The sequence below is a fragment of the Dromaius novaehollandiae genome, chromosome 3 (assembly GCF_036370855.1).
Source record: "Dromaius novaehollandiae isolate bDroNov1 chromosome 3, bDroNov1.hap1, whole genome shotgun sequence".
NCBI lineage: Eukaryota > Metazoa > Chordata > Aves > Casuariiformes > Dromaiidae > Dromaius > Dromaius novaehollandiae.
In genome coordinates this window covers 41,616,730-41,640,903 of record NC_088100.1, presented here as the reverse complement: position 1 = coordinate 41,640,903, position 24,174 = coordinate 41,616,730, and the positions used below count along the sequence as shown (strand labels likewise).

General features: G+C 42.2%; 1 protein-coding gene across 9 annotated transcripts in view; it reads left to right on the top strand.

The window, feature by feature from the left end:
- BACH2 (BTB domain and CNC homolog 2) overlaps positions 1-24,174 on the top strand; it is a 195,729-nt gene that overhangs the window by 53,015 nt on the left and 118,540 nt on the right. The window contains exon 3 of one of the 9 annotated variants that reach the window (XM_064508781.1): positions 2,356-2,471. The exons of the other annotated variants lie outside the window; for them this stretch is intronic. The gene's annotated coding sequence lies outside the window, so the exon portion shown is untranslated. The remainder of the gene's footprint in view (positions 1-2,355; positions 2,472-24,174) is intronic. 9 annotated transcript variants of the gene reach the window in all.

The following is a 24,174-nucleotide window of genomic DNA, read 5'->3' as shown; positions in this document are numbered from 1 at the left end:
GGCAGAGGAAGGGATGGGAACAAGGGACTGGAGGCAGAGGGGTTGCGACATCTTATTCTTAGATCATTTCAGACTACAACAGAGCCGCACCATTGACCTATCAAATGGGGTGAGAGATGTGTTTCTTTCACAGAAAATACAGTAGATGCTAGGTACTTTCCTAATCCAACATGTGATATTGTTGGACTTCTGATCTGCAGTGGGATAAAGTAACTTTAAAAGCCTGAAAAACATGTTCTGTCTAAGCATAAAAGAGGCTTTCCCAACGTAGGGGCAAACCAAAGAAGTGAAATTAAGAGTGTTGTCCCTCCTGTGTCTTACTGAGACATGTATCTCCTTTTTGAAGGTGCTCCACATCCCACTTCAGTTTTTTCCTTTCTTATTTATGGGCTATTTGGCCTCCCGTTGCACACAAGGACAAAATCTGCTCTGATGCATATGTAACTCTAGCAAAGTCAATGAGGTTGCATTTGTAAAACAGAGAAGGTGATTTGGCTCAGAGTTTGTAACTGGAGAAAGGAAGCACTTTTTATCCATTGATTTATAGGGAATTAGCGTATGGTTAAAATATGTCCACCCATTTGCTGTGCTAATTTTCCAAGGATTGTTCTCTCGAGGACTTTTGGTCATAATGGAAACAGCTTTATTGTGTTGGCCTGCCAGAGGGCATTGAATTTGTCTTAGAGCCAAAATGAGTGGACAATATTTGATTCATGCTTGTCAAAGGAACTCGTACTGTATGTACCAGACAGCTTCCAATAATGACTTTAGCCCTCCATTTGTGTGTATTTGCACATAAACTTTAATATCCTGGCATATCAAAACAGTTGGTTGTATGATAGCCTAAATTATGCATATTTGTCCAATGAGTAGTGCTGTTGAGCAACCACCACTTTGATTTTCTGTTTATTTCTGTGCCCATTGGTTTCAGAAACTTTTAGCGGTCTGTGTTAGTTAGATATATTGATGCTCCTGTCTTGCAGTTGAAGCTGATTGAATATTGAAGTGGTGTTCAAATTCGAAAACTGCTGGTGTGATGTAATGGCAAGGACAAGACATCTGTGTAGGTACTTGCTCGGCTGTCTTTGCTGGAGAGCCTGACAGCCTCATGGACAGAACCAGAGCATCTAAAAGAGGATGAAATATCACGCTCATACTGATGAGGAATGGAGGCAGGGACGTGGTGATTTATTGAAGGTCACGGAGGAAATCTGACAGGTTGGAATAAGGACTCCTCTGCACCAGCCCAGTAACTTAACCTGTGATCTCTATTATTGTGGAGTTTGCTTCCTCTCGCCCAAGCAACGTGAGAGTCTTCCCATTGAAAAAGTACCTGCTCTTATCACAGTGGGAGCAGGCCATAAGTTTGGAATCAAGTTTAAGAGTCAGTGCTATGAAATCCAGCACATTTGGAGAGCGGCTGTAACTGTAGCATCTCAAAGGGAAGTGGTCTGAGGGGCACAAATTTCATAGCTGCTCTGTTGTTGCCTTACGTACAGTTCAGGTTTGATCTGCAGAGTTTTTAGTAGCTGGAACAGATTGAGGACCTAGATATATACCAAGTTTGGAGAACTTTGAGGCCCCTCCATCCCTGGAGTCAGGCAGTCCCATGCAAGGGCAGGGCTTTTCTCATAGAGAAGCCATTGGTAAAGAATGGGACCTTATGGGCCAAAATTGCCTTAAATAGGGTGATATCTTCTATTAACACATTGTATGCCTGCAAATGGTTAATCATTGCCATGAGCAGATTTAACTATGAAGTGCTATGCTTGGTAAAGATGATCAGGAAGGAGTTCCTGCTGTTTGAAAGCAGTAGTTGTCTGACATTAATTATGAAAAACATGTTAGGTTGGAAGAGTAATTTTTTAAATCTATTTCTGTAAGCAGTTCATAGAAAGGTTTATGCCATTCTCGAAGACGTCTAACTGCACTTTAAAGTAGATACCTGGCTTGGTGTTGGGAAAAGAATGTTAAACAACTGGAATTTAAATACCGGTACAGCCTCATTGTAATAATTTCCCAAAAGGCACATTGGTAATTCTGCTAAATAGAGAGTTTAATAGACTTTAATAATGTGTACTTTAGAGACCTTATACACAAAGGAATTATGCATAAAATGTTCATTATGGTACAAGGCTACCTTTTTATTTAACTAGGAATCTGTCAGAAAAAAACCAGTACATTCTATGTGGCAACATATTGGGCGGGGGGGTTAACAAATGGAATTAATTATTGCCACCTGACCTATCACTTCACCTATTTTCATCAAAGTTGCAAATGTATTATTTTACCTAACAATGAACAAATTTCCCAACATAAATATTAGTTTATTTAAAAAAAATCCTTTACTCACAGGAGTGCTGTGGTTAACGGAGAGTGCAGCTGTTGCTCTGTAAAGCTTCCCTAACTAGAACCACCGCTTGGCTGTGTTTTCCTTTGATGTGCCCGTTCAGTATCTTAAGAAGTACCCGGTAAGAAATGTAGAATAACTCTTCTTTTATTTTTTTTAGTGAAGAGGAGAATAACAAAAAGCAATCTTAGTAAGCAGCTCTAAGCAAATTTTGCACTGGATTTCAATTTGATTTCAGTATGCTGCTGCTGAGGGCCCTGCTGGAGAACAGGCGAGAAAGAGGGAGAAGCAGATGCTTTTGGTAGAACAGTAGGGCATTTATCTCTTTTAATGAGGTGACATCATTAGTGCTGACAAAGTGCTGCAAATCAATACGTGTAATGGACTGCTGCTGTCTTTCAGTAGTGCGCAGACTGGGGTACCTCTGAGCATTTGAATCTGCTGAATCACAGGTCTGGCTTTCTCTCTTGTGGGATACTTTTTACCATTTTGTCTGTGTCACTCCCTCCCCAGAAAGACTGGGGCCTTTGATCTCAAAACTTGGAGCGCACCTCCAGGACTTGTTGGGGCAGGCAGAAGTGCACTGATTTCCCGAACGCAGGCAGATCGCTTAAACGCCGCAGACGTCCGTTGTGGTGCAAGGACCTTCTTTTAATTGGCAAGAGCGAGGTTGCTAAGATCTGCTTTAGCCTGATTCCTTCTGCCTAAAATGGCTGCAGGTTTTTTTTCCCCCTGCCCTCTGCCTGCTTGCTTTCGAGCAGTGGTGTAATGTCAGCAACACCAATCATGTCAGCGGTAGCACTGGTGACCCTGACATTCAGCAACAAAAGGGCTGGAGGAGAAAAGAGACAGTGAGCTGGCTGGTGTGCTGGAGAAGGAGCAGCAGCGGAGCGAGGGGGGAATCTGTGGGTCAAAGCATTTTTTTCATACAAAATCCGTAGCTGTAACAAGCACAGATACCATTGCATGCAAGGTGACTAGGAGAAGAAGTAAGATGGATTTCACTAGAGAGCTTTCCTTTCTTCCTCGCTCTTCAAATGGTAAGCAGCAGCACATGGCTGTAATAGTATGAAAATAACCAAAAAGAAAAAAAGAAAAGCAAGGCGAATCTAAATTTTAAAAACCCTGGAAGTTTTAATAATGCGTCTGTTAAAAATGACTTAATTCTCCCATAACTCCCATCAGAATCATGTCATCCTTCACCAGAAATGTATAACATGACCTAAACATTTGAGGTACGCGCTCTGTTTGTCAGAGAGCCCAAGAGTCATACTTAAGCATCAGTGCCGATTCCAGGAAAAGAGGCTGTCAGTAAGAAGATTCGTCTGAACAGATCATGCACATAAAAAAAAATGTGGTTCCTCTTTCTTTTTTTATCTGCACGCCCCTCCCATTGTGGGCTTCCCAACACCTGTTTTTGGTGAAAGAATATAAACAGAATTGTAAGATTCCTCAACATTAACTATTGCCTGACAGATCAAGCTTAGCAATACAAGGTCATCCAGTTTTGCCTTTGTATTTTCTTTTTCTTTTTCTTTCCTTCCTGCCCCCCCCCCCCCCCCAAGCCTCTGCAGTCTGCCCAGGTGGAACCATCCCTGGTGAGAGACCTCCCACACTTCTGCCATGTCATGATCTGGAAGTCAAAAATGTTTGTCATCGTTCAGGTGAATTCAAGTCTCTCCCCCCCTGCTTTGAGCCCTGAGCTCAGCCTGAGCCATCCAAGCGCTTGGACAGACGTGTGGGCCTGACTGCTGGCCCAGGGGTTTTATCGAGCTGCTTTACCTTGCCCATGGCTCTGGAAACACAGCGTTCCCAACCCTCTCTTGTGTTAACTGAGGACGAAGGTGGGGAACTGAGAGCCAAATAAGCCTTTCAGGTACATTTGGTGGGGCCATATGTTAACACATGCTGTAGTATGCTCCAGCAGTAACGCTGCCAAATGTCGGCTTAGAGGGAGACTAGGTAAGGCTGTTAATACTTTCTTCTTTCGTTAAATTAAATTGGCCTGCGTGCTCTAAGGGTCAGAGGTCTGCTTTAGCAAAACCCAAGGTACGCTTAGCATTCTTTATTGCTAAAATCAAAGAATCATTCTTACGAAGCAAAATCGCATTAGCAGTTTGTTACCTTTTCATGCTCTCAACCTTCCTGAACTGGCAGAAGGTAATGGCCAACAGATGTAGGAAAGGTGTCATCTTGGGAAAGCTCTAAAGACTTTTTTTTTTCTTCCCCAGAGCATCCCTTTTGTAAATCAGCTGTTCTATATCGCATAGCACAGGCCTTTTGGGCTATCTTATTGCAACAATTAAACTGAAGTTTGTATACCTCCCTTCCGGGATTGGGATAACAGTAACCTCACACACATCTCGCCTCCAGTCTCACTGCAGGCACTCCAATCCAATAAATAAATACTTGGCCAAATTTTATTGTCTTTTACCCAGTTAACTGAAAACAAATGCCTTCTGCTTTGTTAATGGCAAGTCATGCCTACATCTGTGACTCCAGCCAGCAAAGTTTCTCAACCAGCTTGGCCTCTAAGGGACTGATTCCTTTTTATTGACTCTGCTATGATTACCAAATCTTTCTGTGATCAACATAGGAAAAAAAAATCACATGGTCACGGGCTCTAAGGAGAGGAAATAGCAGGTCATACCTTCTCCCAAGACTACATAGTGCCCACCTTTGCTCTCCTTTCCTCGGTAATACTGGGGAGAAAGTATTGCAATGGAGGGTAAAGAGGCAGGCATTATGAAAGGGTTTGGGAGGAAAATAGCCATTAATATTCCAGAATATTCCTGTATTAAGACTGTCTACTTAATTCTTTTCCCTGTGGATGGTATATTCACCTTGCTTTAGAAATACATGTGAGCTTGGGGTGGCTTCTCAAGAGAGGAGAACGCAGTGCTCCTCATTAGCGTTGTGTCACAACACATGCAGCTCGCTAGCAGGTTTAGAGATGATCCTGCCAGCAATCTCAACCAGTCTCAAGGTTTTGTTACCTCTCATAGAAAATACCGTGCAAAGCATTGACAGAGGAGGGCTGCTAGCGTGCAATAGCAACACTGGTGGGCCAAATCTTGTTTGCCTTGCTTTCCTGGGTGGTCGCCTGGCTTTTATGCAGCACATGGAAATAGATCTTTTGGAATGTGAAACTGTGCCATGTGCATTTCTCCCACAAGTATTTTATAGTTTTGACTGGCATGCGTTAAGGAAATGGAGAATACTAGAAGAAAAAGATTATATAACTCTTCATCTGTGCTTCCTTTGCATAGCAAGATTTTGATTTTATAGTAAAAAGCCCAGTCTATGTTATCATGTTAGTCATTTTTTTAAAGTTAAGAGTGAATTTTTTGGTAAATGAGTGAAGGAATAGTTTCTTCTTAAACTCATCCCCAATTTAGTTAGTGAAATATAAGTTCTTATATGCCTTCACTCAAAGAAGCTGATTTTTTTGGTCGTATTAATTGGGTAATCTGATTCTTTAAAATTCAGAAGATCCCTTTGTCCAGCATAGATTTATTGGATTCCTGGTTTTATAGAAGTAGGTTGTGAAGGGGTTTGGAGTGTTTTGTTCTATTTTTTTGGTTTGGGGCTCATTTGTTTTTTTTTAATAATTATGTTATGTATTTTTTTAATAATGATGTTATGAGCCATTAAGTATCCAGGACTTTGTAAGTCTCACACACAAATGCTATACTTGAGTTGGGGAGAGAAGGAATTTTGACACACGTATCTCCCTGTGCTCTAGATCTTGCTACTCACTAGCTTCGTAATTGTGGTTTTTAACATCTGAGTGTAAGAAGCAATATAACTTTTCAGTCCCTTCATGGAGAGAAAAGCCAGATCTTTGTCAGTAGGACAACCTTGCTCAGGTTCAGCTGCACAGGATGGAAAAGGGAGCCCTCACACACGAAGAGCTGCCATTTCAGAGCATGTTGAGGATCCAGCTCTGATCCCACTGTGAGTTAGTGCTCAGGATCCTTTGCACCACCAGAAAAGTTGCCACCCCATATAGTAGGATCTTTGTGTGAGAAGAGAGAGATTGAAAGACATGAACATTTGGAATGTGCATTGCAGTAGTAATGGTACATACATTTGCCAAAATAAAGTCAGACCAGAGCATGAAGGGCAGTGTGACTGGAGATGTGTAAGTAAGGAAGAAAATGCTTGCTTTTCCCCCAGCTCTGCCCTCCCAGGTAGCCTTGTCCTCTGGGGACGTAGTCCTTCTCCTGTGAGAGATGCCTGAGTGTTCAAGTCACTTAACTTCTGAACTTTGTAAATTTAGGGATAATTGTTTCATTGTAAGGTGCCTAGGAATCCTCTGCAGGGAGGGATAGCTCACAGGAGCGCATGAGAGGTATCACTGCCTTTGCAATGGCTTTCAAATTAAGTATCTTTTGTTTCAGTAGATAACATAAAGCCTCCCAAGCCTGCTTTGTCAGCAGCTCGCTGAGGTACTTCCCAGTGCTTTACAGCTCTTGGTTTCACCTGGCAAGAGCAATCTATAATCCAGGCGTGTACAGGTAAGGGAGCCCTTCAGAAGCTTATAGAAGAGTAATGGTGCTTTTGCCTTGTCACTTAGAGAAGGTGAATGTTCTGTCAGTTTCCCACTGTGTTGCACTATTCAGTTTCCAAAATTGTAGGTTGCATTTATCCTTTCAGCAGAATAAGGCACTCCCCTCCAGCTCCTCGAGGAGACCAAGAAATGTACACTTAATTGCTTTGTGAATGGTGCGAAGTCCTGGTATGCAATCTAGCCATTGCTCATTAACTAGCTGAACCTATTAAACCTGGACGGTGAGCAGAACTGAGTCAGCCGCCCTTGATTGCAGGCAGCTAATGGCGCTCTGGGAGCAAGCTGTGACTGTGGAGTGGAATTGGCAGTAGACTCCCATCAACCTTCTCTGTTTTGAACTCACTGTACATGCCATTTAGACTTCTGGCTTGAAGACAGATGATTTCAGTGCAGTGAGAAGGGGGAAAGGCGGAGGGAAGCAAGCATTGTCTTCCCAGCTACGTTAGCTTTGATCTGAAGTTAAAAGCAAACCCGAATTCTAATGGCACTGGTAATTTGACATTTAAACCTACAGAAGCGGAGAGATTTGTCGTCTGGCTGTAGCTCACTTTGATTATTGATTGAATCTTGCACAGATGGTTCCACTATACAATGCTAAAACAAAAGAAAATGGCCAAATAATGTGACTTGGCATCTCCTTAACGTTTCTTAGCTCTGAGAGAACCAACTGCTTACAGAGCATATATAGGGGGATTTCTGCCACTGAAATATATCCTGTCTTGCAAAAGAGCGTGGTAACACTTTCTTATATTTTCATGCCACACTAGTAGCATGAATGAAAATAAAATCTACTAAAACTTAACTAGTTGAAGATAATTTTTTGTTTAGTTGCTCAAGGAAAAATTAACGATGTTTGCATTTGCCCAGGAACTTGGAGTTGTTTAACCTTTTAAACTCACGAAGGGCTCAACTGGAGATGGATACAGCCCTGGTAGCATAGGTTTTGCCTCCAAAAGTGTAGAGAACTCTTGACATTGTGCTGGATCATTGTTTCAGAGCAGTTTGTGCTTCTTGCGAAGTTGCCAACATCTCATCCTTCAATATTCAGATGCCACCTATCCAGTTGCACTTCATGCCCAACCTTATTTACCTTATGGGGTTTGCCAAGATCACAGCTTGGTTGTGTGGCTTCGGGCCCAGTCAAACAGTCTGTCAAGGAGAAGAGGAGAGTTTTTTTGACATGTTGCCTGAAGAAGGAAATGTCCAAATATGCTTTGAAATCTTTGTTCTACTTGTTCGTTCAGTAGTTTTAAGCTGTTGTGTGTTGTGTTTTCCTGTTGTTCTGCCTTAGTTTCACTAACGTGGAGAGATTATTTCGTTTCTAGTCTGGATTTGTACATTTTGTTTGTGTTGCTGGCAGATCATATCAACACCCACTTTTCTGTGATATTTAAACTTAAAAAGATAAAATAAAAATCTTTGGTGTCACGGAACACTGATTTGCTTGTAAAATAGTTTCATATACCAGAGATGCTATTTAAAAATATTGTAGGAGTCTAGTAATACATTAGCATTTTATACGTTTCACTCCAAGCAGTCCCGAAGTACTTAAACTGTAGTGCATGCCTGCAGCACCATGAAGTGCAGGCTCTAGGGTGGGGTGTGTAAACCCGGGTAGCAGTTACTGAGGGCGCAGGGAGCTGTGGGTGCAAGCAGCTTGCAACCAAGGGGCCAGAATAAACTGTGTCCTGGAGGAAACCGCTAGGAAAATGATCAGTCTTAGTGAAAGATAGCCAGGCTCTGCTGACGTTCTCATCTGGAAATGAGTCGTAGTAATCCTCCAGAAATCCATACCAAAGCTCTGCTTACAGGTAATTTCCAGCGTGGTGGCAAACAGTGACACTTCATGTTATTTGGCGAGCTGTCAGCTGCCAAGAGACCCGGGAGCTGAAACTCAGACTGGTGTTCAGCCCGCGATGCTTTTAGGAGCTGCCCCCTGGGATCGTCAAGCCGTATACAGCATATCCACGCTGTGAATCGCGCAGCCTGAGCTGTGCAGGCCTTTGCCGCAGCTGCGGATACGGCCCTGTGCAGGCACTCGAAGCCAAATATTTGCTGCTTTGTTCACTCGTAGAGAGGCAGCCATAAAATGAGTGTCCGCGTGGATTCTGGGTTAGTAACTTGTTGCCCTTAGTGATCTCTGCTGCATTAAAAGCAAATAGCCCCTTCATCTGTCAGTGGCTAAAAATGAATGGAGTAACCTGCTGTAGCTGTAGGCTAAGCTGAGCTGCGTTAACTTGCAGTGGCTGTAAACTGAGAGCAGCATACAGATGGGCAGCAACACTGGGGTGTTGATAGCTGGTAATTTCTTATGCGATAGCAATGTGGTTGTACGTCTGACATGCATAAAGAGCGTTTCTCTGCATGACCCAAGGTATCCTTGAGCCTATTTTTTGTTTGACTCCCTTTAAAACCAAACTCACATTTCAGTTGCTCTCAGCTTAGTTGTTTTGTAAGTATCTCAGGGTGGGGGGAAAGTTTAGTGTGAGGATAGCAAAACCATTCTTACATGATTTTGAGACACTAATTACTTGCCTCTGGGAAATTCAGCATTGCAGGCTAATATAGGCTAATATGAAGACTAATATAAAACTAAAATGCAAGCTTCTATAATGTTTAACAAAAGTAATACCACAGTGTGCTTTCTGGTTATCATTTCAAAACCTCAGTGACATTTTATCTCAATGTTCCCGTATGCTGTTAGAAATGCAGGCACTGTTATTCATGCACAGGAATCTCAGTAGTTGGGGCAAAAAAAAGAAAAATCCAAAAAACAGAAAAATCCAAAAAACAAAAAAGGTTTGTAATGGAGCTTCATCTTCTGAAAGGAATTATGTCATGGTCATCTGTGATGACATAGCTCAGGATTCAGTCAGCTGGGAGAACCTTTATATTCCACTTCTTCCGACCAGGAGGAATATAGCCCAAGCAGAACAGCAGCCTATGTGCCTTTGTTTACTCTTTAAAGAAAATGAGGTGGTTAATTCTTTCACTTTTAAAATACGTCTAGAAGAAAAAAAGGGCTACTTTATTTTCATCTGACATGCCTCTTTCAGGCAGAAAGAGTCTTCCAATAAGTTGAATAAGGAAGTCATGAGTCTTGGGAGTGTGAGATGGGTTATAATCTTAATGTCATTTTACTATTACTAAAATAGGCTAATTTTGTCTTGAGTTAATCCATGCAAATCCCATTGATTTAACAGTGTTATGCGGATGAAAATAAGAAATGCTGCTGGCCTATATTTGGTATCTTCTTGTCTATTGTAAAAGCTTACAGAGCGTGTTGTTTAGTGAAGTAATCATCTCTGCTGTATGCTAGAACACCGCTAACAAAAAGCTGGCACAAGCTAGTGAACTGTGTGCAACTGTTGCTGTTTCAGAGCTAACAGGTGAAACACAAAACCTTTCATTTTTCTAGGTTTTGCAGAATACACGTGTGCAATTTGTCGATATTTTTATGGTAAAATAGGCTAAAAGCAGAAAACATTTGTAGAGATTGTGAAACCAAACCTCCTGTTTTAAATCAAATGGGAGGCTTTAAAAGATTATGCAGATCTTGAAAAACACAAAGCATTCGACTGAATGTTTCAGTCAAATTTAGAATCTTCACCTACTTAAACAGGATCACAGGTCAATGCTTTGTGCTTTGCAAAATCGTCTCTCCCTAATCTCCTCCTAAGCATTTAGGACTATGATTTCAGTGACAGAGGGGAGGGAAGTATTTCCAGTCTGAGACTTGTAGCTAAGTTGTCATATGGAGTTAATCTGTTGAAAGACTTAAGTTGGTGTAGATAGATATATGCATTGAATTCTGAAACCTGCTATTTATTGGCAAGCATACTTGCACGCAGGTACTAATTATGTGGAAGCGTTTAGCCAAGGTATCCAGAAACTTTTATTTGTAAACCATTTGTGTAAAACATGGAAGTGAATTCTACCTAACTAGGTTGAGCTTGCTTTGCCTCTGTGTTTCAACAAGATTCAGAGAGGCTGTGTCAGCAAGATTCGGAGGGGGTGTCTCAGATGATCTTTTGTATACAGTTTCTTGTATTTATCAGATAAGGGGAGCAGAAATAAGGCTTTCTCCAGCCGTTTTTTTGTTAAATGAAAAGGGAAATGTTGGAAGCTACTGGAAACCTTGATGTGTATTTCTTGACACAAATATGCTGTTTCTGTTTCTTAGACCTGGGTTCTGGAGCAAGCTGCAAACACCAAAAGCCCCTGTATCTCAGGTTGTCTTAGTGTTGTTATCTTACAAAGTTGGTAAGGAATAAGTAGTCAGACTAATAAAGATCTGAAAATATGTAATGAAAAGTACTTCTTTGGTAAAGCTCTCCTTTACTGTAAAGGATCCTGAATTTGAAGTCCTCTGGTGTCAGAGAACTTGGCTTCATGGACGATTGGGTTGGGATTTAGAATATATTTAAAAAGCATCCTGCAAGCAGAGGCTGCAGCAAGGTGCGGTTGTGATTCCAGTGTGAACGTGGGCATCACATAAGTGAGACTGCGCCTCCAGGGAATGAATGTTGGCGTTCTGTCTTCTTTGAAACCCCCTTGTGCTCACCCACAGCAGTGTCTACTGCTGTCACCCACCCAGTAATGAAGAATGAAACAAAAATGTTCTGCAAGCAAATCTTCGTTTGCGCTCATCCTCCAAGTGTTTTGTATTCTGTCTGCTCCGTTTTGTAGCTCCTTCCCTCAGAACTACGTCACTGCTTGTCTTTTGGATACAGTATTGGGTGCTTTTTGCAAATAGTTGGTAGCTCTGTCCATCTTGAAGGAAGTTTTTGTTCCTTTTCGGTGGCCGTGCAAATGCTAAAATGGAAGATAAGAGAATTACAAAAGTGGAAGAATTAAACTAAGGAGGAAATGACCCTGTATACTCTCTGGACTTCCCAAGTATCTCAAGTGGATTGCTTTTGGGAACAGGGATCAGGGATTGGGGCCAGTCATGTTTGGAGTGCTGCTCCAGTTCTTTCCCTTCAGCATCCTTGCACTTTTCACAAGCAATAAATTCAAAAGCTGTCAACAAACCTGGTCTTTATGGAGCATTTCAGCAGCAGCCCAGCTTATCTGAAAGTACAGATAGTATTAAAATGTGCTCTGTCAAAGAGAGCTAATTGTCAAGACATAAAAATGAAACTGCAACACAGTCATGCACAGATTTGTTGTCTAGCCATTACAAGGCCAAGCAAGAAAAGATAGGTATCGCAGAATTAAAATTCATAATCAAAGGAAATGAAGCAGTATTGTAATTACTTTGGGCAGCAGAAGCTAGCCATTTTCTAGCTGAAACTAGCTTAAAATTGTGAATCTGAAATAGTCATTTCAGTCTTCCTTAAACTTCCTCTTTTCTTAATTTGAGACCTAATAGCTGCAGATTTTTTTGACACCTGTAAATTTACCCTGACACCTGCTTTTCGCTAGAAAAAAGTACAATGGCAGTTCTCTTCTTCGGACTTTATAGAGAGCTGGCATGGACAGATATCAGCTGCATTGTGCATCTTCTTGGTAACATCTTTCTCCATGGAAAGAACTCTGTAAAATGATGATCCATGTTTCAGAAAATCTAGGCCTTTTGCTTATTGTGAAGTCTTGGTTTGAGCACGTGGATTCGCAAGTCTAGTTCAGTTTCAAAACTAGAGGGTGTTTACTTATGCTTGTTGTACTTTGGAGCAAAGCTGTGTGTTCTAGGGAGAAGTGGTATTTCAGATGACCACAACTGCAAAATTTGTTAACTTTTGTCAGAGTTTTACACTAAGTAGTACTTTTTAATTAAGAACTTATCTTACAGGCACAGTGTACAAGTTTTACACATCTGTAAGCTATGGCACAAAAGTTGCTCAGGGTTATACACGACGTCAGTATTAAGGCTGCTTAGCACGACCTTCGTTGTCAGTTTAGCCTTTATGTGAATGTTGGCTTGTTAGAGCACGTTAGCAAGAAGAGAAGAAACGCAGACGGCTTGTTTCTTACGGCAAGCTATATACACATTGGTTACACTTGCTTAGTCCATACTTATGCTAAGAGATAGCTGACTATTTGTGAATGTTTTAAGTTGGGTCTGTGATGTTCTTGTTTCTTTAAGTTCTTCTGAATGTCCCCTCTTTATCTTCTGTATGTCATCTGTCTTGATCTGAGCAGATTAAAAGGCTAACACTGATTTCAGAATATCTCAGATAGTAGCATTTCTTGTCTCATTTCTAACTGGAAGACCCTCTTTTAACCCCGAACTCTGATTTTTCCTCCCCCAGTATTCTAACCAGCATGCTTACCTGCATTCCCCAATCTGGCAGGTGCCAAGAACTGTAGAACCAATGTAGATAGATAGCATCTCAGCTTGACCTCTAAAATCCTCATTCCGGTTCCTCTTATTTGGCTGTTGAGGGTGGAGCTGGGGCCAGTTCATTCCCTCTGATTTTAACTGACTAATTCAGTAGGAGGAGGCCTCATTGACTGTGTTAAGCTAGTGAAAAAGGTTGGCTTCTTTATACCCCCAAATTTTCACTGGATTTTTCAAGCACTTACCTAATCCTTTGATCATCCTGCAGATTTATGGAGCAATTCACACCATCCTGATTTAGTCTAGCTTCTAAATTTCTTGTTTAGTTGACAGGTGCTCTGCACAGCTCTATTCTAAAAAAGCAAGTTAGCAAGTCCCAGGTTAAATCTCGGTTAAATATCACCCCTGTACGGAAGCAGTCTCCCTAAAAGATTGGGTTTATTGCGATGCTGAGCTACTGTTCTGTACTTTTCAACGCTGCTGGTCCATTTTGGCTTTCTCTTGAACCCTGACTTCTTGAATATTGATATTTCAGGTCTGTGCCTTAGCCACCTAAATGCAAAGTCTGCTGGTCTCCAACAGATTATCCACTGTTAAGTCCAGAACAACCTTTGTCACACAGAGCCTGATTGTGGATATCATCTCTCATGTGACATAGTATAAATTGTTGGTTAAAGGGGTCTTTCTCTGCTGAACCAAATAGCACCATAAGCATAGGAGCATATGAACTAGGTCAGTAGCCAAAAGAATTCTGAAATTTTTTCTCCAGCTCTGGCAGGTGTTAAATTTCTGTGTTTCACTGTATTTAGGGAATGCTCACAGGAACCTGTGTAAGATTTGGGTGACAGTAACTACTAGCATATTAGTGTGACGGGGACGAGGGAGGGAGGCATGCAAGATGTCATGTTGAAGAACATATGAGCTATTCACAGCAGCTCTGGAAACGGAACCCAGCTGTTACTGAGATAAGATGCAGCTTCTTTTCTAAGCTGGATATTGAAATGGCCGCTGTTACTGTAAAAGGTAAGTACCTTGCAATCTTTTAGTCTTGCAGCATCCTTATGAACTAGGATGTAGGTGACAGGAAAACTGCTATGTTCTCTTTGCACTTGGTGATGTTGTTTCTAAGACAAGGTTACCACCTAACCCAATGAGGGCAAGTTTGTTTAGTTTTATGACCCAAACCAAACTGGCCAAAAGACATGGTTGATATGAAAAGCAATAATAAGACATTCTGTGTTTGGGGTTCAGCTAAAGGCAAAAATCTGTCTTTGGAAAAGAGGCAAATTATGGGAAGATGGCAAGGTAGCTGTTCCAGCAACGTGTGTGCCAGGAAAGTAACAGATTCTGTCTCGGGTGAAATGATATGACCTGCTTTGGTGAAAACTGTGAGCCAACCAAGCTTCTGAGAAGTTCTTCAGGGAAAGTTTTGAAAAAAATATTGAAAGTAGGTTTCTGGAACACTAGAACAAAGGCTGCAGCAGCAAAAGAGGTGCAGGTGAAAGTAATGGACGAATATATTAGATTCAAAATCCTTTGAATAAGCAAAATGTCTGTGACCAGGAATTGATAAAGAGCAACATGAGAAGGAAAAAAAGCTATAATATATTCATGAAGCAAGATGATTATAAGTCAGAGGGAGTAGCATTAATTATGACTTCCAAGGCAGAAAAATAGCTTATAGACTGGGAACCGATTAGCAGTCGATCACTCTGAACTAAATTTCAAACACAATACATGGAGTGACAGTTATACAGTGTTACGAACAGACAACTGCTATGATGAGATGAGAACTGTCAGCAGATTTGAACCAAATTCCTCAGCCTGACATCTGCTTACTAATGGGGAGGCTTCCTTGTCGAGGTTAGGGATGATGGCAGAATGGAGGAATCGATGGCCGAGCATCATCTTTTGTCTCTAAAAGCAATAAAACAGGATCTGGCAGACCTCTGCCTGCTATCAAGGCTCATCTCGATGTGTGGGAATGGCGTACAGATGTCCCTAAAGCAATCAGTGGAGTTGTTGCAGTCTGAGTTGTATTGGAGGAAAACTGAGTGCAAATCTCCGTAAGATCTAATTTTGTAGTAGACGTGATTGTTGCTTTCAGGATGGGACCAAAAAGAAAAAAAGTCCCCAGAAGTATTAAAAAGATTGCTAGTAAAAGCAAAAGAAATACCTAATGAACAAGGTACTGGTCACTAAAAATATGATAGTTTTCAGCTAAGCAAACCCAATAGTGAATAAGCCAGTGTGTGGCTATGAATATGAAAATGCCATAGCCAACACCAGACCATTGAATGCAGCCAGCAGAAGCAGTAAGCAAGTTGATTTCAAACCAGGAATAGATGACCAAAAAACAGAAGAGAAATAAAGCAGATAACCTTTTCAGCGACTAGATCAGCTTCTTGGGCAAGGTTCTCTCCTTCACTGTTGTCTGCATCAGCTCAACAGGTAAGTCACCACCACCCAGGCTCAGATAAAGGAGAAGAAACTCTTTAGTGACAGGCAAAGAAGAAGGACGATGCATGGAGTGCTATGACTTGGCCAAGGAAACTGAAAAAGCCAAATTAGACATGCTGTCTCACAGCACAAAGGCAGCTGTGAAAACTCAGAAAAAATGAAATTTGGAGAAGCTGCAGGTAGAGACCTGCTTGCTTGAAAACAGTGGAATGAACAGTTGCTGAATTCTTCAAGAATACAGGAATATAGAAAAAAAAAATGACTGACAGGGAAGTTGCAATCAAAATACGGTAGCAAGGTGAATATAAGCAATTGCAACAGTTCGGGAGAAGCTGTATTCCTTTCAGTAGTATGGTCTTCATGTAAAACTAAAAAGCAAAACAACAAATACATATTTTTTTTCTCTTAGCTTCAGCTCAGCCAGTTCAGTTGTGAGGAAACAAAGGAAGGGCCAGATTTTTGGCTAGCCTTGCCTTTTCAGGAGATTAATCTACTTTTTTGAAGTGTGTATTATAAAAATTGTGGCATCTTGACAGCCTTGGACTGTTGAAATAAGAGGAGAGCTGAGTGAACGGTTCATCGTGGGCATCCTTGGTGTAAAACAGAGGTACATTCTGTGGCAATTTTACAATTGCTGTTGACTTGATATTGACAGAATCAAGTCGTCATGAGAAAAAGGTACAGCTAGTGTGTTATTATCAGCATCAGTTAGATCCACTGTACTGAACATGTGATGCCTAAGTGACAATTCAGAAAACATGTAAGTAAAGACCAAAAGACTGCCTAACAGTGCAGGGCTAATAATCAGCTGTGAAAACAAAACTCAGGAGAACTTCAGGAACTCCCAGCTGAAGCCTTATATAAAAAGGCAAAGGAATACAAGGATTGAGTCAATTTACATGTCTTGGCAGAAACACACAAACCAGTGGGGAAGTCCAAAAGGAAATGTCACCAACTGGCAAGGCAACAGCTGCGTTTACCAACTTAAACAAAATTAGTCATTGAAAATATAAATTTAAAGACCAAACTATGAGTCTTCCACTCAGATGTTATTTCCATTTTAACGTGTGGATGTGAGAGCTGGAAACTCACCAAAGGTACAGGCACCCAGTGCTCCAGAAGTAAATACCTGGGGATAGTACTAGATAACAAACAGAGTGAATTTATTAGGAGCACAAAGATCTGTCAGTTTAACAACAGTGTATCCCCCAGGTTCTCCAGGGTGAATGATGGAAATACTTGGGTCGTGTGCTAAGAATGAAGCCAGAATGCCTGTCGGAGCAGATGGGCTGTTGAGCAGCTGGAGGCTCTCACAAATGGTCAGACCAAATACTACTTTGAGTGTGAAAACTTACGGGCACTCAATGATACAGAAAAACTGCAGAGAGCGGCTAAAGATAGGCACAGACAGAGGAGCCGTGTTTGGTTCCAGAGCAACATCTGTGGGTGCAAGGCGGCTTTCGAAAAAAAGTTACTCCTGGTTCACTTGAGAGTGGTGGGACTTATATGGCGTTTTCTCATTCGTGAATTCAGAGTATTTAATCTTGGGTTACTGAAAGGAATCTGAGCTTCCCCGTGGCTGCTTTTCTGGACATTGCTGTGGAATATTGCTTGCACACACATGCCAAAAGATCTGTCATCTTCGGTCTAGCATGCATTTTCTGTCTGACCTCAAGCAAATCACGCGACCTCACTGATTCTCAAGAGCTCTCTGACTGCAGGACTATGGGATTTTAATTAGGAACAGTGGACAGTGTACCACTTGCTTTCTTTTTCTGGTTTCACAGCTGTCCACAGGATCTAGTAGGTGAAGCAAGTTTCTTTGGAATTAGGAAAAAAGCACGTGTCTTCCAAACTCTTCTGTGGGAGTAAAGTTGCTTATAGCTTTATTTGAAAGTGACCTAAGATGATGTAACTACAGATTGCCTTCAGAGAAGAATGCTAAATCTTCTCTTCCTCATTTATGGATGCTTGCATATTTGACTTAACATGGTTTCGTGGGGTTTTTCACTTGGTATTTTAGATAACAGCAGTTCTTACAGTAGAACCTAGCAAAATTATTGTTTAGGTTATTGAGTTTTAGATCACTTTTTAGAACGTGGCGACAAAACTCAAATGCCATGCTCTTTTTTAGGATTTTTATTCCTTTTTTTAAAAAAATTGTACAAATAGCACCTCAGTTGTTTGCTCTTTATAACTCTTAGTTTCCTTTCTATAAACTGTGCTTTATAGGAAAAGTTATCAGAACCTATTTATTCTCCCTCCTTTCATCTCCGCATCTCAGGACTTTTTAGCTGTATCACACCTGGGAGTAGTTCGCATTCCTCTTTATAAGCCAGTTGTTCTGTCTTACCTGTGATCTCCCTTTTTTGACATCTACATTAGTGTACAAACAAGCCATGATTTTTATTCCTAGTGGCAGTGTCATTGGCCTGTTGGATAACAAGTTGCTTTTTCAGAGGCATAGAAATTTAAGACAGAAAAGGCATATTTAATCGTCTGCTCACTCTCTCCCTGCCAACCTCATATTATTTCTCATCCGGACTCATTTTGAAAGATTCAGACAAGCAGATTGCAGCCACGTGCCTTGGGAGGCAATTCCAGTGCCCAAACCCAACACTTCTGTTGTGAAGTTGTTCCCAGTAAGAATCCTGACTTCTTCACCTTCTGAATTTAATTCTGCCATGTTAGTTGTTTCTTTCACTTGCACATGCCTCAAGTGCTTACTACCCTTCGTGTCTCGCCTATGACCATGACCTTCCCTACTGGCCAGATTTAGCCCTTTTTATTCTTTCTCCAGCCGTCTTTCTCTGTCATCCTGTAATATAACTGTGACTCCTCTGGTCATGAGAAACCTGTGACTGAATACCACGTTCTGGTTTATCTTATGCTTGGCTTTTTCCATGCAGCGGAACTTCACTGAAGCAGTGAGGAAAATATGGCAGTAGGTGCAGACAGACCCATGTGTTTCACATGCAGCCATGCTTCTTGTCTAGAGTTACCTGATGACGAAGTGTGCTCTTTTATTTGCCTGCCAAGATCTAAGTTCAAGGTCATGTGTTTTCCCTGCAACGACTGATAAGCATCACAAGCAGCTACAAACAGCATTTTCCCGCATTCTTGTTGGCGTGAGTTATACTGCCTTCTCTCATCAAGGGAGCTCAGAAACCAAAGTCTGAGCTTGGGAGTGTGATAAAGGAGTCCCTTTCCAACCACTGTAAAAAACAGTCTATCTAAAATGATTCTGCTCCCTTTAAAACATTCTGCTAAACGGGGCTTCAGATAGTCCGGGCAGCCACTGCATGTTATCCATGCCAAGGAATTCATCTGGATTGCATTTGAGAGGGAGTTTTGGATGAGAAGAGCTGAAATGAACACAGGACCTGCTGGATTTGAAATGTGGAAATCAGCAGACATCAGAGTAGGGGTTGGCACTGAGTCCTGTGTGTCTCTTTAGAAAGGTCGGGATGCACCACTGGTCTGTGGTGGGAGACGCAGGGGCTTGCTCGGGGGCAGCTCTGAGTGCTGAGGGCGTCCCAGGCTCTCCGCAGAGTGACAGTAGCTGTGTCCTAGCATCTGACCTGGCTGCCGGTGGTTTCCTCATGCAGCTTTGCTTGCTGGCTCTCAGCTGGAAAGCCCGTTAACTTGGTAGCCAGCCTTCTCGAGACAGCTCTTTTCCCCCATGTCCCAACACAGACATGAGCAACTCTGCCTGCATAGCTAGGCTAAGTCAAGTTATTTGGGCCCTTTGCATAAGTAGCTGCAGATATGTCCTTAGAACAAAGTCGTAATATAAATTGATCGTGGCAGCAGGGATGGAGCTCAGCAGGAGTTAGGCCTTTGGGGTATTTTGTCAAATTTTTGAAGCATGAACTGTTGGTAAACTAGAGCTAGGAGGGCAGATTCATAATCTGCACTGAGAAGCAGTATAAAGGAGCTGTAACCCCACTGCCAGTGCCCAGCATCAGATTTCTTCTGGCCTTTCTCTGCAGATTTGCCATTGCTGTCGCCATCCTTCCCCAGGGCTTGGGGCGCACGGAGGACCCCAGCTCAGCTGGAGCTTGCAAAACTGCTGAAACAAACTCGTGGGTGACCTTGACTCAGGAGACCAGCCCCAGCTTTCCTCTTTCATTACCCAATAGCTCTGCTGCTGCTTAGCCCCAAACTGCCGGAGTCACTCAAGAGGGAGGTTTGTCTAGGTCTTTGGGTAGACAGCTGCAGCCAAGCCGTTAGGCCCTTCTGAAGGCAGGGAAGGTTATCGTTCACCTCCTCAAAGATGGGTACCTGAGACGGGTGTGAAGTGTGTCCCAGAAGGGGCTGTCACTTCTCATCAACGGCAAAGGAAATCTGGAGAGATGACTGTCTGGGATGTAAGTCTCTACATTGCAAGCATCTGATTCAGATGAGATTAATGCTGTGGTAAACTGTGAGAATGACGGGGCCATACAGATAGCTACATAAGTAGTAAATGGCTAATTATCTGATAATTTAGATTACGTTGTAAAGTGCACTCTGTGAGTATGTTGATGACCTCAAGTGGAGAGATGGGGGTCAAATGTGTAGTAATATTAAGATTCTTGCCTCTTTATCTTAAGTTGTGGTTGTTGATAACATTGCTTATTAACTGGCAGTAGATTAAGTAATCTGTGGTAGCCTTGCATGTTTTGACAGAGAAAAGAGTTTTACAAATAAATGTGGATGTTTTCTAAAAGGGTATTAGTTCCTGCAGGATCATCATCGGTATCTTTGTTTGTACCTTGCAGTCTTTCAGGATTGTATCAAGCATACATGGCATCTCAAAATTTGGCCCAGTCCAGACTTTTTTAATTTGAAGAAAGCTTTTATAAACCTAAAGCAGAGAGTTTTTCTCCTCTTCTTCTCATATATCTGTCCTTTTATTTTAAACAAATATAATACACGCAGTGGTTTTAATACCTGAAAGTCTCAACATGATTTTCATTTGTAGGTTTACTTATTTGTTGCATTCTTCATGGCCAGGACAACAGGAGGATCTTTAAAGACATTTTCATTAGTATGGAGCAATATCTGTATTGTGGCTAAGATCGTAAGCACTTTTTAGTTGTAGTTGACTTCCACATTCTTTAAAATCTTCCAGTTCTGCATGTCTTTTTGGATTGCCTCAAAACGATTAGATGCAAAATTAAAAGTTTAGTTTGCAATTATACGAAGTATTGAAAACTGTCATATTCTTCAACTGCATTGCTTTCCAGAGGTGGGAAGGAATAAAAACATACCGTAATTATATAGTCTAGCTATTTATTTTCATCGCAGTGGCACTGCTGAAATGTGCAGCAGACGTCATAATTCCAGTGAACATGGTCCCTGGATGTCGCACCTGCCAGTCCCGCAATCTTAGTACCCGTTGGGGATGTATGTGTCTGAACAATGTAGGAAGACTACAAGAGGTTTATCCCATTAGAAATAAATTACAGTGTGGTGTAGCATGAAAGTGATGTGTCAGTGAATACAGAACACAGGATTACCTTCTGTCTCTTTTCTTTATCATAGATAACAGAAGCAGTATGGGAAGGAGATTTATATTGCCCTCATTTGAAGCTGACCAGTCAATTTAGATGAGATGAAATAGGGATTTATTTCTGGAGAGAAGAATGTGTTCCTGCTAATATGCCATTAATTGCTTTATTATTTAAGGCACAAATTATATTCAGCAATTTGTTGGTCTCCTTTTTTTTCCAGTGAAAATAATTATCTGTGGAAAGATTTTTCTGTCAGAAAATGTTGATGAACCTACTAACAAATTCATTTGAAAGAAGCTGAACTTTCAATTCAGTCTCTCTTCTCTCTCCCTCCCTCTCACAGAGACACACTCATACACATAGTGCTTAATTTAAATAAAAATAATAGTGGCTTTGCTAAACGCACAAATGTTAACAAAAATCATGGCAACTCACTTTGGCATGCTTGTCAAGAATTACGGCCGTCTCTGCACGTATCGGGAGCTGCTGCCTGTCACCTTGGTAGCAGCGGCACCGAGCGTGGCTGCAAGAACAACATCCTTCTGCTGGATGCAGAGGGAGGAGCAAAGCTTTGAAAAGCTCCCGGGCTCTCCTGGAGGCAACCAGAGGCACTGGCTGGGGAGGGCCGGTCCCTGCAGGGTTCAGTCCCAAACTCTGCTCTGGCTTCCCTGCCTCTGTCGTACGCACTGACACCATACAGCGCGAGTGAGCTTCCCCCACAAGCGCTGCCGCCGTCTGCCGAGCCTGCCTCCTTTTGCTTTTTTTTTAATAACCATCTCTCTGCTATATCTTTGCTCCCTTCAGTGTGTTTTCTGTGGTTCCTGTTGTCCTTTATGCTTTGCCCTGTCACCCTTCCTCCACCGTGCTGGCGTCCTCTCTCCGTTGCTTGAAACTCTGCTCTTTCTCCCTCATCTTCTTGCCTAGAGTTTGCTGCGCCTGCGTTAGCCCAGTGATTGCCAGCATTCAAATTGTTTGCCACAAAGAGGCAAGTAAAACTGAGCTCAAGGGAGACATGCCTCCACGCAAATCACCGTTGTCCTGTCCTGATGAAGCTTGCGTGGGCAATCGCTTGTTCAGGGTGCCCGAAGCGTAAGCTGTGGGGCTTCTGCTTTGCTCTTGGCTTGGGATTATGGAAGATTTGGAGGCTGAGAGATGAACGGGATCTTTCACACCTCTAGTACTCTCGGGTTGCCTCAAAGTCCTGCCAAGCGCTGCTTGCTTTGGTCACGTTACCAAGGATTTCTTTACATCCAGCAAGGGCTAAGGAAAAATGTGCGTGTGTCTAGATGTGCACACAGCCTATGCCAGCACTCTCGCCTTGCCGCGTCTGGAGCTGGGGCCTGCCGGCTCTGGCACGTGCTGTTCCCTGCATGACTGCAAAGCCTCCGAGGTGCAGCCATGGCTGTGGACACGGCAGTGGGCAGGGGCATGGACAGGTGGAGCGGGGGCGAACGGTGAGCAAACGCAGGTGCCGTGGCGAGCCGGAGTCGCAGTGCATCGGTAGCTGCACCACTGTCCAGGCACGTTGTGCCTGCGATGTAATGCAGCTCTGTGCCCCATCACTTTGGTTTCTTTGCTAACAGCAGTGCCCAACCACAAGCTAACGCTGGAAACATCCTAATCTTGTATGTCCTGTTTATATAAATTTTCTTTTTAAAGGAGGCTGAAATTATACTTCGTGTGGATGCTGTTCTCTTCTTTCAACTAGTGCAAGCTGAGCAGTGATCATAGTAAATTAGATCTGTTCCCTCGTTAATGGACTCAGAGTTCTTTCTGGAGGGAGGTGATAATCATATTCTACTTTAAAAAATAACAGTTGGTCCATGCAACAAGAGCCTTGAGGTTATTTCTTCTGTTTTCAATTCTTCACAAATAGAAATGATCCCAAGAATACCAGCTCTCTATAAAAAATTGTTCCACATTGCTCTTTCCTGTGTGAGACAGAGCATTGCTCTCTGTCTTGGCTGGTGTTTAAAGTAGCAGCAAGACCCCTGAATTGCCAATGACTCTGTATCATTTGTGTCACCATTGATGGAGAAGAAGAATAGCTTTTAGAAAAACTATTTTTGTTACAGATGTGTAGAAGTGAATTTATGGTTTCAGTCATGCTTCCAAGAGAGGATCTGTGGAAGTGAGATAGAAAACCATATGAAAAAGCTGGCAGAAGGAGTATAGCGTGTTTGGGGGGGGGGGGGGGGGGAACCAGACAAAAAGGAATAATACCTGAAAAATTCACTGAAAGAAGAGAAGCTGAGGGAAGTAAGTCCATGCAGCCATTACTCCTGAAACGTCCATGCCCAACTACTGGCTTCTTGCCTGCCTTTTTAATTTTTGATTCAGTGTTGCCTGCTGTTTTTATTCCTGCCCTTATTTAAAACAAGCCTTTCTTAAGCCTTAGGTGTTAGAGAGCACTTTCTCCAATTCTCTGCTCTTCCTGCATACACATTTCATTTTCCTGTCTAAAAACAGTTTGAGCCATCTCCCCAAAAAATACAGCCTCAGTGTTCAGTTTTTCTTAGTAAGTGAAAAAATATATATTTTCAAATATTATGTCACTCTAGTTATGTATTTCAGGTGCTGCAGTTTATGTGCATCCAAATTGTCAGGAAGGTCCTCGTTCCTTGGGGTTTGCTTCTTCCATAACCTGAGTCCTGGGTTATTTAAATTGACCAGTGCCTCTGCATTGCACTTTTTCTGTAAGGACGATCATTCTTGCCCATCGTGTTAATTCGGGAAGAGTTTTCTGTAGGAGTGACGTGACCTCATTTGACTGATCTCATGCTCCGCTAGCAATGCTGTTTAAACAATATCCCTTCCCACCCCCATCGCTTCCCCGGCATGTTGCTGTCCCTGGACACCTCGCTGTGTCTGCAAAACATCCCTCACCTCCTTCTGCAGTTCTGTAGTGCCATCTCCATGTAAAATTTTCCTGCCTTTTGTTTTTTTTCAAGTTTCATTACTTGACCTCTCCCTCTCCCCCTACTCCAGTATAGCCTGGAACCTACACTCA